The sequence below is a fragment of the Gossypium hirsutum genome, chromosome A05 (genome assembly GCF_007990345.1).
Source record: "Gossypium hirsutum isolate 1008001.06 chromosome A05, Gossypium_hirsutum_v2.1, whole genome shotgun sequence".
Taxonomy (NCBI): Eukaryota; Viridiplantae; Streptophyta; class Magnoliopsida; order Malvales; family Malvaceae; genus Gossypium; species Gossypium hirsutum.
Window position 1 is genome coordinate 50,806,112 of NC_053428.1, and position 19,762 is coordinate 50,825,873.

Here is a 19,762-nt window from a genome sequence, read left to right on the forward strand (position 1 = left end):
ATGTAGGCAAGTGTACCTATCGAGCAGTAGTATAGTTTTAGCAAGACTGGATTGTCGAACCCAAAGGAACTAAAAGTACTAGTAATGACTGTCTTTTTATTATCTAGCCTAAGAATAAAGAGGTTTTGTTTTAATTAACTAATTATCTAAACTAAGAACTCACAGAGAATAGAATTGGAGAATTGCTTTTGGGAAAATCGATTGACTTAAGACAATACCTAAGGAAAAATCCACCTAGACTTCACTTGTTATTTTGGCTCCGAATTGGACGATTTATTCACTTAACTTGTTCCGTAGAGATCTCTAAGTTATGCTATTATCCCTATTCAAGACTAATAACGTCTAATCCCTAGATTGAATATTTGAGACCTTTCTCTAATTAACACCCTAGGGTTGCATTATCTCAATATATGGATCCCCTTATTAGGTTTCACCCTAATCCGGCAAAATCTTGTCAACCTATGTCTAGGCGTGCAAAAAACTTTGCTTAGTTATGACAAATGTACTCTTAGACAGGGTCTATTCCTCCTCTGAATAAGAGCTTATCTTGAATCAGTATCCTGGGATATCAAAACAAGAATTAAGAACACATAATTAAGAACAAGTTAAATATTTATCATACAATTTAGAAAATAATAACAAGATTCGTCTTAGGTTTCATTCCCCTTAGGTATTTAGGGGTTTTAGTTCATAACTAAATAAGAAAACACCTCAGAATAATAATGAATACAAAACATAAAGAAAACCAAAAACTCTTGAAGGGGAAATATAGGAGAGATCTTCAGTCTTGATGGTGAATCCGGCTTCTGAGATGGATCAATCGGCTTCCTTGGTGTAATTCCTTACTCCTTACTCTGTGTGTCGTTTTCTTCCTCCTCTAGGGTGTATTTATAGGCTTTGGAATGCCTAAAAGCCCTTAAAATTAGTCTTTTCTGTATTGGACTCAACTTGGGCTCAGCAGGGACACGCTCGTGTAACATGCCCGTGTACGATTACTTCAGGTCGTGCTCGAGCCTGCCAAATTGACACGGCCGTGTGATATGCCAGTGTGTGAGAGGTCCAGGCCGTGTTGATTTCGTACTTTGGCCCATTTTCTCTATTTTTGGCCCGTTTCTCGTTCCTTTCGCTCTCCTATGCTCTCCTAAGTATAAAACATGAAATTAAAGCATTAGGAGTATCGAATTCACCCATTTTATTGGGAAATCATCCATAAAATACATTAAACATGGGGTAAAAATATGTATAAATTACAATTTATCACTTATTCCGATGACGGAAACGAGTTAAAGGTATTACATTTACTGGTATTAAAGGTACAATTTAGTCAATTCTAGGACTAACGTAGCAGAGTAGAGTTTAGAAACCATCAATGGTTACTTAAGTCTCTAGCATGCCAATAACCATTCATTTAATCAGCTTAAAGCACATCAAAAGCATGCCAAAACATGTCATTTGCCTAGTTCTAACCAATATTTCATAAGGCAACTCAAAAACAACAATTAAACTTAGAATTTAACTTCATATCTTAGCAAGATCAAGCTTAACTAAACAAAGTCTGTAACACCCCAAACCCGACCTAGAAGTTATGGCTGAATCTTACAATGTCACATGAAAGTGCTTTCGAAAACTAAATCATTGATAAATCATTTTCGTTATCTTATATAATCTCTAAATCAAGTTATTTGTTTCCAAAACATTATCCATTTATTTACAAGTTGTTACAACTTGCAGAAGCTTTTAAAACGATTTACGTAATGGTGAATGTTTTGAAAGAAAACACTTGTAACTTTTGAAAACCCATGTTTCCCTACCACTAGTGATTATGAATTATAAGCAATGATAAACAAATCCCAAATTAAAGTAAAAATCCATAAAGGCCCTGTTTTAGTAAAAATACCCCAAATAATAATATTTATAATCATAATCAAATACGAAAATATATGCAGTTGTGTGGCCATCTTTAAGTACCTTGCTGCAATGATCCACCTATATTTGGGGATTACCTGCACAGTAAAACAAAAAGGGTGAATTTACGAAAACTCGGTGTGTAATCCCATTGCGCAAAAATAGATAGCATATAGATAATCACAGTCTGGGCATAAACCCTTTTTCAGTAACAATGTCAATCCAGTTTGGGCCTTAGCTCATCTCAGTACGGTAACAGTCACATATATGCAATCACAAGAATCCTACCCAGCCAGCCTCTACATGCCATCTCCGTCCAACCCTACACTCCATGTGGGGATATAATCAACCCACCCAACTCTACACTCCAAGTAGTACTGAATGCGGCACTATACAGTAATATGCAGCTGAGCTGCCATTAAATCAGGCTCGAGGCCTTTCAGTGCACTTCCTCCTAATAATATAACCCCCAACCCAATGCAATGCAATATACGACATATCATGCCAAATCATAGTATTATACATGCATTCAGTATAGTTTTAGCAGCATGCCTCATATACAGTCATTTATATGTTTATATCACATAAGGGTATAGTAGTCATTTCAGTCAACCAGGGGTCTAAGTATACTTACCGACCCTACAGTAGGTTCACAGTCGTCTCGGGCGACCCGTGCAACCTTAGCAGTTTAACAGTAAAAATGGGCCCGCAAGCCCATGTTCTTTGCCCGTATGGGCCTATACGCCCGTGTGGCCCACACGACCCAAATAGGTTTGGCCCGTGTACCGCATACGGCCAACCTCGTTGACCACACACCCGTGTTCGATCACAAGGCCTACCACACTAGTAGCTGCATACCCGTGTGGCGTCGACGATTCACATTTCTAGCTTTTTTCCGATTTCAGTTTACGAGGTTGTGTTTACACACCTGGTTACGAAAAATACGCACACCATTCTTGAACACTCCAAACATATATTCAACCATAACACACAATTAATCACATAACAACTAGACTAAAACTACCCTTCATCAAAACACTTGTCCAAAAGATTGATTGCCACTTGCCTTGTTTGAACAAATGAGGCCTTGCACACTTAAACCGTTGATAAAGAGTGATCTCTATCTCCACAGTTAGTACCTGCATTCCAGTCGAATCCCTATTAGTAAGTATTCGCATGTCTAGCTTGAAGCAAAATGAAAATCAACTTATCGAAAGCGCAAACCCAAGTATAGGGGAAAGAAATTCGTACCCCTAACAATAATCGGCAACTTAATCATAATAATTAATAAGAACAAAGAAACTGAAAATAGCAATTTTAGGTAGCAAAATCGGTAACAAAAGGAAGGTGTTTGGTGAAGCAACCACTATGGCAGAGAGAGAAAGGAAACTACCATTACACACCAAAAACTGATTGGTTGAAGAATAAAAAGAAAACGGTGAGAAGAGGTAGGTTTCGGCTACAAGAAAGGAAGTCAGTAGCCAGAAAAAATAAAGGGTGTAAAACGATAGGAAAGAAAACAAGATAAAAAGAGATAAAATTGCCAAAATCAGAGTTGTGAGAGTGAGAGGAAGAGTGTTCGGCCAAAGAAAGCATGAAGAGGATGTTTTCTAGAGGAGCAAAAGAAGAAGAGAAAAATCGATAAGCAAGGGGGGAATGATTACTGTAGGGAAGAACAAAGTCAAAATAGAAGAAAAAGGAAGATACTCATATGAATGGTTAGCACTATTCGGACTCTAAGAAGTGAAAAAAGTCGACAGAAACCGAAATAGAGAGAAGTACCATCCAAAACTAAAATCCTAAGAGACAATAATTCAAGTTCGGCACAACTCTCCCGTTATCCTCAAATTCCCATGTTTTCCTCCCCAAACCCTCAAAACCGTCCACCCCTCCTTCAACCACCTAATTCAAATTCCACTACAATTCTTCAGTAGTTCAGTTAGACAAAAACACCCACACGGCACTAGCAGCAAAATAAAACACCCCTGTACATACTAGGACTCGAACTCAAGTCCACCAGCACTTTTCCACTCTACTTAACCACCAGACCAGCAGACCCATTCTAAAATGTTATACCTGTAACATCCCAAAATAGGGCCTAGTCAGAATAGTGGTTTCAGGACCACAAATCCGATATCAAAATATTTATTTTATGATTATTGTGAGGCCTAGAATATGAATATATTTATGTGTTAAAGTCTCATGAAGAAATTCTAGGTACAAGATGTCCAATTGGAAATTAGGGATTAAATTGAATAAATTGTAAAACTTGATTTCTAGAAGCAATTTGTATGAAATTTCTTTAGATTATGAATTATAAGGTCTTGGAGAGCAATTTTCCCAAATTCTAAATTTTTGGACAAAAATAGGCTTGGATGGAAGAAATTTTAAAGAAAGGACATAAGGGTATTTTAGTCATTTGGCTTTTTAATGAATTAAAATGGGAAAAATCAAGCCAAAATCAGCCATTTTCTTCTCCATGGCTGCCGAAAATTGAAGAGACACCATAGCTAGAGTTTTCAACATTTTCAAGCTTAATAGTAAGTGCTCCCAAGCCCCGTTTTTCATGCTCTTGGTATTTTTGAAATCTCAGTAGCTTGATCTCTCCATTTCTACCCATATTTCATGCTAGGCTTCATGTTTAAAAATTTACCCATGCATGAGTTGATTGTATTTTGATGGATTATGGAGGAATATGAAAGATTAATGTGTGTTAAACATCTTTTCCTAGTTGGTTTTCATGAAAAACCCTTAAATGGACCATTTTGCAATAGATGTAAATGTGTGGTAGAAATGAGAAAATAATGGAAAATGTGGGCTACAATAAGAGAGAAAAATGTTCGGCTAGGCTTCGGTGAGATAGAAATTGCATGTGCTTCATTATACGAGGCTAGGGACTAAATCGTAAAAATGTCAAAAGTTAGGGGCAAAACGGTCATTTGGACCAGGGGTAGATATTAAACTTGAAATTTATAATGTAGTGCATTAATGAGTTAATTTTGTTATTATAGACCCCGAGGAACAAATTCCGGAGGTCGATCATGGTAAATGCAAGGTTTTCGGAGTAACCAAAACACAATCCCAAAAAGAATACCAGGTAAGTTCGGATAACTTAAAGTAAACCCCTAATATGTATAATTGTATGATTTATGAATGCATGATGATTGTATTTTATTATTGGCATGAATATCGTAGAAATGCATACTTGATGATAACATGTAAAAATGTCTCGGTTGAGGTTGAAAAAGGGAATTCGATGGACAAACCCTCTTTGACATGTGAACTGAGATCCTGCATGTGTTGCAGTAAGATTTAGCCCAGACGGGTAATCCGTGATCTCAAGTATGAAAATGAATCTAACCCGGACGGGTGTTCCTTGAACGATCAAGCCTTTCGAAGAATATGTGTGCATTATGGATTTAGCCCAAACGGGTAATCCGATTAGGGTCTGAATTTAGCCTGGACTGGGAATTCAGATCTGAGCTCATTAAGGGTGTTTTTCACTATAAGGGATTTAGCCTGGACTGGTAATCCTGCCATGAGATGTGAGGTTCACGAGAATGCATATATGTGAAATGATCATTCATAAGAATTGACAGATAATGGGTATTCCATCAAGATTTCCTAGAAACTCAACGGGATTAATATGAAGTATGTCAATAAGATGATGAATGATGAGCTCATCTACATAAATTACAGGAGGCTTTGTTATGTGACTAACTCATTGATTGAGTGCATGTGATAGGAAATCATTTCATAATGGATGATTTCATGAATTGAGTATGGATGTATTCTAATTACACACTAAGTTTACTTTTCGGTTATTCAAGCTTACTAAGCATGTAAATGCTTACCCCACTCTTTTTCTTTATTTCACAGAGCTTCAGGACTCGAAAGGATTGGAGGACGATTGGAGAGTCAACACACTATCAACTCGACAAGCTTTGGTATAAAGACTTTGTTTGTTTTGTTCAATGGCATGTATAGTATTTTTGAGTATTTCGTTATATGTGTCATTTAATTTTCCAAATGAAGGCATGTAAAAATATGTTTATCTTTTTGTATATGGCCACGAAAATTGGCTTAATTGAAGTAGGCCATGACCTACGAATTTATGCATAGTTTTATTTACAAGTGATGGGTCGTTACCAATTGGCAATAAGTTACATGAACGAGCCAATTTCGGATGAATTAAAGTGATATGGGAACCCATAAACACTAAATGGGAAATAACCTATCACATATGAAACAAACGATATAAGGTTTCCATACAATGAGTTTTATTAAAATTATTTACAAGTGTAAAATCATGTTTTCTCTCAAACTTGGTAATTTCTAAGCATAAAGGGGTAGAAAGGGTCGACTTTAGGCTTGGAAAATAGCATAATAAAGTCCACATGGTTGGACACACGGTCATGTGCTATGGCCGTGTGTCCCCTGCACTCAAAATTTTAGCTCAAAGTCGTGCACGGGTTGTGACAACCCTAAAGTGACCCTAGTTGGAAAGCGGTTTCGGGACCGCTAAACCGAGTCACCAAATTATTTGAATATGATAATTATTGTCTAAAATATGTGAATATGAATGTGTGAAAGTTTTAAGCTTCGATTTAGTTAATTTCATGTGAATTTAGTTAATAGGACTTATGTGTGACACTTTTGAAATGTGATAGGTTAATCTATAAAGATCTATTAGTGCATGTAATCAAAAGGGTGGACTTGCACGTCAATTTCCCCACTTAATTGGTAGTGGCCGGCCATGACAATGAGGGTGGACAAAATGTGATGGGTAAAACATGTCATAAACATGTTATGTTAGTGTTTTATGGGAGGAATGATAAAATAAGAAGCATGGGTAATAAAATAATAGTGGTTAGTAGGAGGAGAAAGAGAAAGAGAAAAAAAATTATCTAGGCTACTCCGCCATTGCCGTGACTTGAGGAAGGAAGAAGAAGAGGATTTTCTTGCTTCATGTTCGGTTGGTTGGTGTTTAGGAGGAGGTATGTTTGATGTTGTTCCATGAGATTCATGCATGTTTTTAGTTGTTAGCTTGAGTTCTACCTAACCCATGGTTTAAATCTTTGCTATGTGATGGAGATGATATTCGGCCATGGGTGTTGTCTTCTTGGTTGGTGTTTGATGTTGTGGTGATGAGGCATGAAGATGAGTTGAGTTTCGGCTAAGGTGGATTTGTGTTGATGTCATTTGCATGCTAAATGTGAAGCTTTGTAATGATACATGTGATGGTGGATTGATGACTCTTGGATTTTCTTTTTAGCATTTTTGAGTTAGACATTAAGTTCTTTGTTTAACCCATGACCAAAATTGAAATGGTATGGTGTCTTGATGCATTCGGCCATGGTAGGAAGTAGAAGAGAAATATGGTTGTTGTTCATGTTATTTGGATGAAAAATGGTAGTAAGGTGAAGTGCAAATGTTAGTATTTGATTACTAGTGTATATATGTGTATTAGCCGAGTTTTGAACTTGAACAAAATGGTATGTAGTCAATATAAGTAACCATATTTGTAGGAAGTATTAAGCATATAATTGGCCTCAACATAGACATGCATATTCGGCCACATAAGATAGATTGGTGTTGCATGTATTCGGTTATAGGCGAGCATAATGATGAATCTATCTTGACTTAGATAATCGGCTCAAGGAGAATTTGTTAAAGTGCTTAGTTAATTGATATTAGGTTAATGATGTGTGTATTCGGTCATAAAGGTGCACATGAGGAAATGTTAGATTAATTGTATTAAAATTGCTCAATGTGATTAAAAATGCGTATGACCATTTTGTATTTGAGCTAAAGGTGGCCATATGACTTATCAAACTCCTTGTCATATTCGGCCATAAGCTAGCATAATGAGACTTTAATAAGTTAAATTTGTTTGAATTAGCTCAAGAGCTTAGAGGACCAAAGTTGGATAAGGGAAAGAAAAAAGTGATCGAATAGCCGCCGAAATCATTCGACAACATCCGAGGTAAGTTTTTGAGTAATGGATCTTAGATTATGATTCGATTAGATCATGTTTTAAGTAAATCAAAATCATGCTCTTTGTATGTAACTATTGAGCCGAAAATGATAATGCTTGATAAGTGACTTGTGTTTGAATTCTAGTTATGAAAATGAAATATAGATGTGTCATGATTTATTGATATGTGCATGGATATTCGGATGATAACCGGGCTAAGTCCTGAAGGCATTTGTGCTAGTGACTAATTCCAGGCTAAGCCCGAAGGCATTTGTGCGAGTTACTATAACCGGGCTAAGTCCCGAAGGCATTTGTGCAAGTTACTATAACCGGGCTAAGTCCTGAAGGCATTTGAGCAAGTAACTATATCCGGCTAAATTCCGAAGGTACTTGGTTTGGGAATGAACGATCTTGCTGTAATAATTTCAATTAATACGCTCGTAAAATCCCAACGATGAGGTACGTTTCGTATATGCATTGGAGTAGTTGATTCCTTTTAAATATTATTCGCTCAGTCAATTAATGAGCTTCCGGCCTTTGGTTAAGTTGATCCCTTATGTGTGAATATAAGGGTTGAAAATGTGAAGTAGGACTGATTTTTGAGAATATGTGTATATGAAATTATCCGTTTATTTATATGAATGCTATACTTCAGTTGTGCCTAATTTCATTGCTCAAAAATTACTAAGCATGAAATGCTTACTCCGTTCTTTGAATCTCTGTTTTATAGATTTTGGTTCGTCAGCTATCAGACTCGGGATTGTCGAAGTCGAAGTCGTCCACACTATCAAAGCCCTTTTGGTACACTTTTGGTTGAACTCTGAAAATGGCATGTATAGGACTACCCTTTTTGTTGTTGGTCATGTACCCTTTTGTTTTGTATAAATTTGGATAGCCATGCAAAAATGGCTTATATATACTTTGAGCATAGCATTATAATCGTTTTGTATGTTGTTCATTGAGAGGTATGGAAATATTTGGTAACGATTAGCCATTGGAATGGTTAATCATGATCATTTTGGTGCTTTGTAATTCTAGTTGATTCATGGAAAACCATGAAATAGGTAAAGTTTACCTTAAAAACAGATGCTGACAGCAGGAGTGGTGTGGATTTGAAAAATCACTAAAAATAGTAGGAATGAAATTAAATAGTGAATAAATTATGTAATCGAACCTTGATGAATCTATTTTCATATGGAAGTAACGAAACGATCATATGAGCCGTATTTTATGAGATGCTCAAGTTTTCGTGAAATAGGGCTAGAGCGATTTCTGGATCCCCTGTTCCGACTTTGGAAATTCACTATAAATTAACCAGAGATAATTAGAATTCATACCCTATATGTACAGATTCATTTTCGAGTCTAGTTTCTTTGGAAACAAACGGCATAAGTATTGAAGCCCTGTACGAGGAGATATCTAAGTCGTAATGCATGAAGGTCAGAGTAGTTGAACCCTGAAACAGGGGAGACTTTAACTAATAAACTGTACTAATTGACTTGACCAAAAATTCTAGAAAAATATTTTTAGATGTATATATGAGTCTAGTTTCAGGTAAAATTTACGAAACTGGTTTTCGAGTTTTGTAACTCAAGATATGATTTTTAAGGTGACTGTGACGCAGTTAGCCAGCTTGTCTGGAAATTTTTAAAATGGACTGTGAAAATAAATGAATTAAGTCTGTTAGCACCTCGTGTTCGACTCCGGCAACGGTCTTGGGTACGGGGTGTTACAATTTTATTGGTATCAGAGCTACAGTTTAGTCGATTCTAAGACTACCGTAATACGTTTGGGTCTAGCTATACATGCCATTATGTGAATATTTGATAGTGTGGTGATTTCTGACAAATGAAAATGTGTTTATTTATAGTAATGGATCCCGATCCCAACCGAGCGGTAGCTGATGATCTTGAGAGTGTAGCGCCTACTCCCGCACAAGGGACAGCGCCGGCGGACTCTCAACCTATTGCTAGTAATCCGAATGATGAAGCTAGACAAGCTTTTTATAGCGTGATGAATGATTGGTTCAACCAATACATTCGAACTAATACGGCTGTTCCACAACCTCCATTCCCGACTAATACCACCCCCGCACCTACAATACCTCCAGAAACTGACCAAATAAGGTCAAATAAGCCCCCAGTTGACAGAATTCGAAAACACGGGGCTACTGAATTTAAAGCTATGGACAGCAATGATACCGAGCAAGCTGAATTTTGGTTGGACAACACTATTCGGGTACTTGATGAGCTATCTTGCACACCCGATGAGTGCCTAAAGTGTACTATCTCCTTGCTACGTGATTCTGCCTACTATTGGTGGAATACGTTGACTTCTGTTGTGCCCAGAGGGCAAGTAACTTGGGAGTTTTTCCAAACCGAGTTTCGAAAAAAGTATATCAGTCAGAGATTCATGGATCAAAAACGGAAGGAATTTCTTGAACTTAAACAAGGTTCCATGTCGGTTACCGATTATGAGCGAAAGTTTGTAAGGCTTAGCCGATACGCTCGAGAATGCATTTCTTCAGAAGCCGTGATGTGTAAACGTTTCGAGGATGGACTGAATGATGATATAAAGCTATATGTTGGCATTTTGGAAATCCGAGAATTTGTGGTACTTGTCGAGCGAGCTTGCAAAGCCGAGGAGCTCAATATGGAGAAAAGAAAAGCTGATATGGGAGCAAAGGAGTTTCGTAAGAGGTCTTCGGGGAGGCCCTTTCAATAGTCATCGAAGAAATTTAGAGATGATTTAGGCCGATCTAGAGACACTTCGGGTTTTTCTAGACGAGATCGTGATCGACCCCCTGTGAGTGCACGAGTCACTTCGGTCGCCAGTGTTGGAAATAATCGTCGAGACAGAACGGAGTGTCAGTATTGTGGTAAATGGCATTCGGGGAGTTGTAGATTCCATGACCGCTCCTGTTACAAGTGCGGATCAGCTGACCACTTTATTAAAGATTGCCTGAGATTGTCTGAAGAGAACGTAAACATGTTATGTTAGTGTTTTATGGGAGGAATGATAAAATAAGGAGCATGGGTAATAAAATAATAGTGGTTAGTAGGAGGAGAAAGAGAAAGAGAAAAAAAAATGAGCTAGGCTACTCCTCTATTGTCGTGACTTGAGGAAGGAAGAAGAAGAGGATTTTCTTGTTTCATGTTCGGTTGGTTGGTGTTTAGGAGGAGGTATGTTTGATGTTGTTCCATGAGATTCATGCATGTTTTTAGTTGTTAGCTTGAGTTCTACCTAGCCCATGGTTTAAATCTTTGCTATGTGATGGAGATGATATTCAGCCATGGGTGTTGTCTTCTTGGTTGGTGTTTGATGTTGTGGTGATGAGGCATGAAGATGAGTTGAGTTTTGGCTAAGGTGGATTTGTGTTGATGTCATTTGCATGCTAAATGTGAAGCTTTGTAATGATACATGTGATGGTGGATTGATGACTCTTGGATTTTCTTTTTAGCATTTTTGAGTTAGACATTAAGTTCTTTGTTTAACCCATGACCAAAATTGAAATGGTATGGTGTCTTGATGCATTCGGCCATGGTAGGAAGTAGAAGAGAAATATGGTTGTTGTTCATGTTATTTGGATGAAAAATGGTAGTAAGGTGAAGTGCAAATGTTAGTATTTGATTACTAGTGTATATATGTGTATTAGCCAAGTTTTGAACTTGAAACAAAATGGTATGTAGTCAATACAAGTAACCATATTTGTAGGAAGTATTAAGCATATAATTGGCCTCAACATAGACATACATATTCGGCCACATGAGATAGATTGGTGTTGCATGTATTCGGTTATAGGAGAGCATAATGATGAATCTATCTTGACTTAGATAATCGGCTCAAGGAGAATTTGTTAAAGTGCTTAGTTAATTGATATTAGGTTAATGATGTGTGTATTCGGTCATAAAGGTGCACATGAGGAAATGTTAGATTAATTGTATTAAAATTGCTCAATGTGATTAAAAATGCATATGACCATTTTGTATTTGAGCTAAAGGTGGCCATATGACCTATCAAACTCCTTGTCATATTCGGCCATAAGCTAGCATAATGAGACTTTAATAAGTTAAATTTGTTTGAATTAGCTCAAGAGCTTAGAGGACCAAAGTTGGATAAGGGAAAGGAAAAAGTGATCGAATAGCCGCCGAAAAATCGTTCGACAACATCCGAGGTAAGTTTTTGAGTAATGGATCTTAGATTATGATTCGATTAGATCATGTTTTAAGTAAATCAAAATCATGCTCTTTGTATGTAACTATTGAGCCGAAAATGATAATGCTTGATAAGTGACTTGTGTTTGAATTCTAGTTATGAAAATGAAATATAGATGTGTCATGATTTATTGATATGTGCATGGATATTCGGATGATAACCGGGCTAAGTCCCGAAGGCATTTGTGCTAGTGACTAATTCCGGGCTCAGCCTGAAGGCATTTGTGCGAGTTACTATAACCGGGCTAAGTCCCGAAGGCATTTGTGCAAGTTACTATAACCAGGCTAAGTCCTGAAGGCATTTGTGCGAGTTACTATAACCGGGCTAAGTCCTGAAGGCATTTGTGCGAGTTACTATAACCGGGCTAAGTCCTGAAGGCATTTGAGCAAGTAGCTATATCCGGCTAAATTCCGAAGGTACTTGGTTTGGGAATGAACGATCTTACTGTAATAATTTCAATTAATACGCTCGTAAAATCCCAACGATGAGGTACGTTTCGTATATGCATTGGAGTAGTTGATTCCTTTTAAATATTATTCGCTCAGTCAATTAATGAGCTTCCGGCCTTTGGTTAAGTTGATCCCTTATGTGTGAATATAAGGGTTGAAAATGTGAAGTAGGACTGATTTTTGAGAATATGTGTATATGAAATTATCCGTTTAGTTATATGAATGCTATACTTCAGTTGTGCCTAATTTCATTCTCAAAAATTACTAAGCATTAAATGCTTACTCCGTTCTTTGAATCTCTGTTTTATAGATTTTGGTTCGTTAGCTATCAGACTCGGGATTGTCAAAGTCGAAGTCGTCCACACTATCAAAGCCCTTTTGGTACACTTTTGGTTGAACTCTGAAAATGGCATGTATAGGACTACCCTTTTTGTTGTTGGTCATGTACCCTTTGGTTTTGTATAAATTTGGATAGCCATGCGAAAATGGCTTATATATACTTTGAGCATAGCGTTATAATCGTTTTGTATGTTGTTCATTGAGAGGTATGGAAATGTTTGGTAACGATTAGCCATTGGAATGGTTAATCATGATCATTTTGGTGCTTTGTATGACAAATTCTAGTTGATTCATGGAAAACCATGAAATAGGTAAAGTTTTCCTTAAAAACAGATGCTAACAGCAGCAGTGGTGTGGATTCGAAAAATCACTAAAAATAGTAGGAATGGAATTAAATAGTGAATAAATTATTTAATCGAACCTTGATGAATCTATTTTCATATGAAAGTAACGAAACGATCATATGAGCCGTATTTTATGAGATGCTTAAGTTTTTGTGAATCAGGGCCAGAGCGATTTCTAGATCCCCTGTTCCGACTTTGGAAATTCACTATAAATTAACCAGAGATAATTAGAAGTCATACCCTATATGTACGGATTCATTTTCGAGTCTAGTTTCTTTGGAAACAAACGGCATAAGTATTGAAGCCCTGTACAAGGAGATATCTAAGTCGTAATGCAAGAAGGTCAGAGTAGTTGAACCCTGAAACAGGGGAGACTTTAACTAATAAACTGTACTAATTGGCTCTACCAAAAATTCTAGAAAAATATTTTTAGATGTATATATGAGTCTAGTTTCAGGTAAAATTTACGAAACTGGTTTTCGAGTTTTGGAACTCAAGATATGATTTTTAAGGTGACTGTGACGCAGTTAGCCAGCTTGTCTAGAAATTTTTAAAATGGACTGTGAAAATAAATGAATTAAGTCTGTTAGCACGTCGTGTTCGACTCCGGCAACAGTCTCGGGTACGGGGTGTTACACGGGTAGGCCACACGGGCATGCGTCATGGCCGTGTTAAAATGACAGTGTCGTACACGGGCAGCAGCACGGGTGTGTGCCATGACCATGTTAATAAGTCAGTATTGCCCACGGATGAAGGGCATGGGCGTGCCCCAAGCCACACAAGCGTGTGAGTCCACACGGCCCACCTACACGGGCGTGTGACCCTTCATGATAAAGAAAATCTTCTGAGAAGCCCAATGTTTATCAAATGTGTCCAAATTTGTCTCGCACTGTCTCTTGATATGTTATAGGTCTCAAAGGCCTATACAAGGGACGAGATGTTCAAGATTGAAAAGTTTTAAATTCAAATGAAATTTTATGAACCGAGTTAGTATACTGAAAGTGTAAAGTTTCGGTAATGCCTCAAACCCTATCCCGGCTTCGGATACGGGTGAGGGGTGTTACATTTATTGGTATCAGAGCTACGGTTTAGTCGATTCTAGGACTACCGTACAGGATGTTAAAGTTCGCTATACATGCCATTATTCGAGTGTTGATAGTGTGACATCTTATAATTATTTAAATTGTTTTGAATATAGTTAATGTCTTCCAATCAAGCACAAGATGAGTCTGAGGGAACCGAGAGCCAGGCTCCAGCAGACGTACAGCGAACGGTATCTAGTAGAAGTAGAAGGCTGATGTCAGAAGGTCGAGAAGAGGCCTGAGCTGCCTTCTTTGATATGATGGATGAATGGTTTGGGGATTATCTAAGAAATTGCCCTAATATACCAAAACCACCCCCGCCCCCTAACCAAACTGATGAGGATGTGCCACGAGGTATGGCACCGTGAGAATCGGTAAAGCCCCGGTAGATAAGCTTAGAAAGTATGGGGCTGAGGAATTCAGAGCGAAAGTTGATGATGACGCTGAAAGAGCTCAATTCTGGCTCGAAAATACTATGCGGGTGTTAGATGATTTGTCATGCACACCTGAGGAGTGTTTGAAATGTGCTGTGTCCCTTTTGAAGGATACTGCATACAATTGGTGGAAGATCATATCCTCGGTAGTGCCGAAAGAAAATATTACTTGGGATTTCTTCCAAGTAGATTTTAGGAAGAAATACATTAGCCAACGGTTTTTGGACTCGAAGCGAAAGGAGTTCCTGGAACTCAAACAAGGTAGCAAGACTGTAGCGGAATACGAGAGAGAGTTGCTACGACTAAGTCAGTACGCAACTGAATGGGTCCAAACGGAATCGGAAATGTGTAAATGCTTCGAGGAAGGTCTGAATGAGGACATCAAGTTGTTGATTGGGATCTTGGAAATACGGGAGTTTGCCGTACTAGTCGATTGAGCCAAGAAGGCCGAGGAACTTAATAATGAAAGAAAACAAGCTAAGAGAGAGGGTCGAGTTGCGAGCAAGAGGCCTAGAGATAAAGTACTCTCGTTCTCTACGAAGAAAGCCAGGAGCTTGCATGAACGCTCCACTTCGTCAGTGGGATATTCGGGTAGATCAAGAAGCTTTAAATGACGAGGTCAAAAATCTTCCTCCCCGATAGTAACTAGTGTGGGGAGTGTAGATGATCAAAAATCGAAGTGTAAGAGCTGTAATAAATTTCACTTCAGAGAGTGCCGAATGAAAAGCGGCGCGTGTTTCAGATGTGGTTCTTTTGATCATTTTCTCAGAAACTGCCCGGAACAAGCTGAAAAATAGGTGGAAATAGCTCCAAAGTTGAGTGCTCCCATTCTACGAGGTAGACCTCTGAGATATCCTGGGAGTGCTAGTGGCAATCAAGTCGAGACGAAAGACGCTGCAAAACCAGAGGTTCGTGCTCCGGTAAGAACGTATGCAATACATGCCCGAGAGGAAGCTGCTGCCCCTGATATTATTATGGGTACTTTCTCTCTTTTTAATATAAGTGTTGTTTCTTTAATTGTTCCAAGGTCGACGCATTCATATATCTACATGAGATTGGCATCTAGTATGAACATACCTGTTGAACGTACGAAAGATATTATTAGAGTGTCAAACCCACTAGGAAGATCAGTCCTAGTTGATAAAGTCTGTAAGAATTTTCCTTTGACTATTCAAGGTCGTTGTTTCCCGGCTAACCTTATGTTGTTACCATTTGATGAATTTGATGTAATACTTGGTATGGATTGGTTAGCCCTTCATGATGTAACAGTGAATTGTGGTAGTAAGTACATTAAGTTAAAATGCCCGGATGGTAAGATTCTACAGGTCAAATCAAGGGAATTGGGTTCACCGCCGGTTGTAATTATGGCAATGGTTTCCCAGAGATATATGAGGAAAGGATACGAAGCCTACCTTGCATTTGTGATGAACACTAAGGAAATTGCATTGAAGATTGAGTCTGTGTATATAGTATGTGAGTACCCAGATGTGTTTCCGAAGGAATTACCCGGATTACCTCCGGAAAGGGAGATAGATTTTGGTATTGAGTTGGTGCCAGGGACGACTCCCATTTCTATTACCCCGTACAGAATGGCACCTACAGAGCTGAAAGAGTTAAAAGCACAGTTGCAAGAGCTGACGGATAAAGGATTCGCTAGGCCAAGTTTTTCACCTTGGGTGCCCTCGTGCTGTTGTAAAGAAGAAAGACGGTTCAATAAGGTTATGTATCGATTATCGATAACTGAACAAGGTGACGGTCAGGAATAAGTATCCTTTGCCAAGGATCGATGATTTGTATGACCAGTTGAGAGGAGCCACCGTATTCTCCAAGATAGACTTGAGGTCTGGCTATTATCAGCTGCGAGTTAAAGGCTCGAATGTACCCAAAACAGCTTTTAGAACAAGGTATGGCCATTATGAATTTCTTGTCATGCCGTTTGGGCTGACGAATGCACTGGCTGTGTTTATGGATCTAATAATAGGATCTCTCGGCCATATTTGGATAAGTTTGTCATTGTGTTTATTGACGACATTTTGATCTACTCTAAAGAGGAGACAGAGCATGTGAAGCACCTGAAAATTGTGTTGCAGACCTTGCGGGAAAAGCAGTTGTATGCTAAGTTTAGCAAAAGTGAGTTTTGGCTCCAGGAAGTTGGGTTTTGGGGTCATATAGTTTCGGGTGAAGGCATCCGAGTTGATCCAAGTAAAATTTCTACAATTGTTGAATGGAAATCGTCTAAGAATGTAACCGAGGTTAGAAGCTTTTTAGGCTTAGCCAGTTACAATCGAAGGTTTGTAAAAGGATTTTCCATGATAGCGACTCTGATGACGAAGTTGCTACAGAAAGACGTTAAGTTTGAATGGACGGAGAAGTGTCAGCAAAGTTTTGAGAAGTTAAAGACATTGCTGACCGAAGCTCCTGTTTTAGTGCTACCTGAACCGGAAAAAGAGTTTGTGGTCTACAGTGACACATCCTTAAATGGATTGGGTTGTGTACTTATTCAAGATGGCAAGGTGATAGCATATGCTTCACAGCAATTGAAACCCCATGAGAAGAATTATCCAACCCACGACCTAGAGCTTGCTGCTATTATTTTCGCCTTAAAAATTTGGAGGCATTATTTGTATGGCGAGACTTGTCGTATATTCACAGACCACAAAAGTTTGAAATATTTGATGACTCGGAAAGAATTAAATTTGAGAACGGAGATGGTTAGAATTGATTAAGGATTATAATCTGATTATCGACTATCACCCGGGGAAGGCGAATGTGGTCGCTGATGCATTGAGTAGAAAATCTCTGTATGCTTTGAGAACCATGGATACTCGTTTGACATTGCTTGATGATGGTTCAGTTTTGACCGAGCTAGAGGCTAGGCCAACATTTCTACAGGAAATTCATGATGCTCAGCTTAATGACGATGACTTGCAAGCAAAAAGGGCTCAATGTGAGTCTGGTGTTGGGTCAGATTTTCGAATTAGTCCTGATGGATGTTTAATGTTTAGAGATAGGGATTGTGTGCCCAAAGACAATGAACTTATTCGGAAGATTTTGAAAGAAGCACATAACAGTCGATTGTCTGTTCACCCGAGAAGTACCAAGATGTACAACTATTTAAAAAAGATGTATTGGTGGAACGGTATGAAAAGAGATGTTTCTGAAATTGTATCGAAATTCCTGGTGTGTCAGCAAGTTAAAGCTGAACATCAAGTGCCTTCAGGTTTGTTACAGCCTGTAATGGTTCCCGAATGGAAGTGGGACAGAGTTACCATGGACTTCGTGACAGGACTACCTATGACTCTGAAAAAGAAAGATGCAATATGGGTTATAGTGGATAAATTGACCAAGTCAGCTCATTTTTTCCCGGTAAGGACGGATTATTCCCTTGATAGATTGGTCGATTTATACATTTTTGAGGTAGTAAGATTACACAGAGTACCACATCGATTATTTTGGACAGAGACCCGAGGTTCACTTCGAGATTCTGGAAGAAGTTACAAGAAGCCTTAGGTACAAAGCTGAGCTTTAGCACAGCTTTTCACCCTCAGACCGATGGTCAGTCTGAGCGGATGATTCAGATTCTAAAGGACATGTTGTGTTGTTGCATCTTTGAATTTTAGGGTAGTTGGGAAAAATACCTGCCATTGGTAGAATTTGCCTACAACAATAGTTTCTAAACAAGTTTGAAGATGGCGCCTTATGAGGCCTTGTATGGTAGAAAGTGTCGAACTCCATTGTACTAGACAGAACTGAAGGAAAATCAAATTCATAGAGTTGATCTGATCAAAGAAACTGAAGAAAAAGTTAAAGTGATACGGGATTATTTAAAAGCGACACCAGATAGGCAAAAGTCTTATGCTGATCTGAAAAGAGAGGAACTTGAATTTCAAGTTGGAGATAGAGTATTCTTGAAAGTATCTCCATGGAAAAAGGTATTGAGATTTGGTCAAAAAGGTAAACTGAGTCTGCGATTTATCGGACCGTACGAGATCACCAAAAGAATTAGACCGTTAGCCTATCGTTTGGGATTGCCACCCGAACTGGAAAAGATTCACGATGTATTCCATGTATCTATGTTTAGGAGATACCGATCAGACCGCTCTCATGTAATTTCCCCGACTGAGATTGAAATTCGACCGAACATGACCTTTGGAGAGGAACCAGTTAAGATATTGGCTCGCGAAGTTAAACAGTTGAGAAATAAAGATGTGGCTCTTGTAAAAGTTTTATGGCATCGACATGGTGTTGAAAAAGTTACATGGGAGCTGGAACAAACCATGATAAGCCAATATCTGAATCTATTTTCTGGTAAGACTTTCGAGGACGAAAGTCCCTAAGTGGGGAGAAATGTAACATCTCAAAATAGAGCCTAGTCGGAATAGTAGTTTCAGGACCACAAATCCGATATTAAAACATTTATTTTATGATTATTATGAGGCCTAGAATATGAATATATCTATGTGTTAAAGTTTCATAAAGAAATTCTAAGTATAAGATGTCCAATTGGAAATTAGAGACTAAATTGAATAAATTGCAAAACTTCATTTCTAGAAGCAATTTGTATGAAATTGCTTTAGATTATGAATTAGAAGGTCCTGGATAGCAATTTGCCCAAATTCTAAATTTTTGGACAAAAATGAGCTTCCATGGATGAAATTTTAAAGAAAGGGCATTTGGCTTTTTAATAAATTAAATGGGAAAAATCAAGCCAAAATCAACCATTTTCTTCTCTATGGCTGCCGAAAATTGAAGAGACCCCATAGCTAGGGTTTTCAACATTTTCAAGCTTAATAGTAAGTGCTCCCAAGCCCCGTTTTTCATGCTTTTGGTATTTTTGAAATCCCGGTAGCTTGATCTCTCCATTTCTACCCTTATTTCATGCTAGGCTTCATGTTTAAAAATTTACCCATGCATGAGTTAATTGTATTTTGATGGATTATGGAGGAATATGAAAGATTAATGTGTGTTAAACATCTTTTCCTAGTTGGTTTTCATGAAAAACCCTTAAAGGGACCAT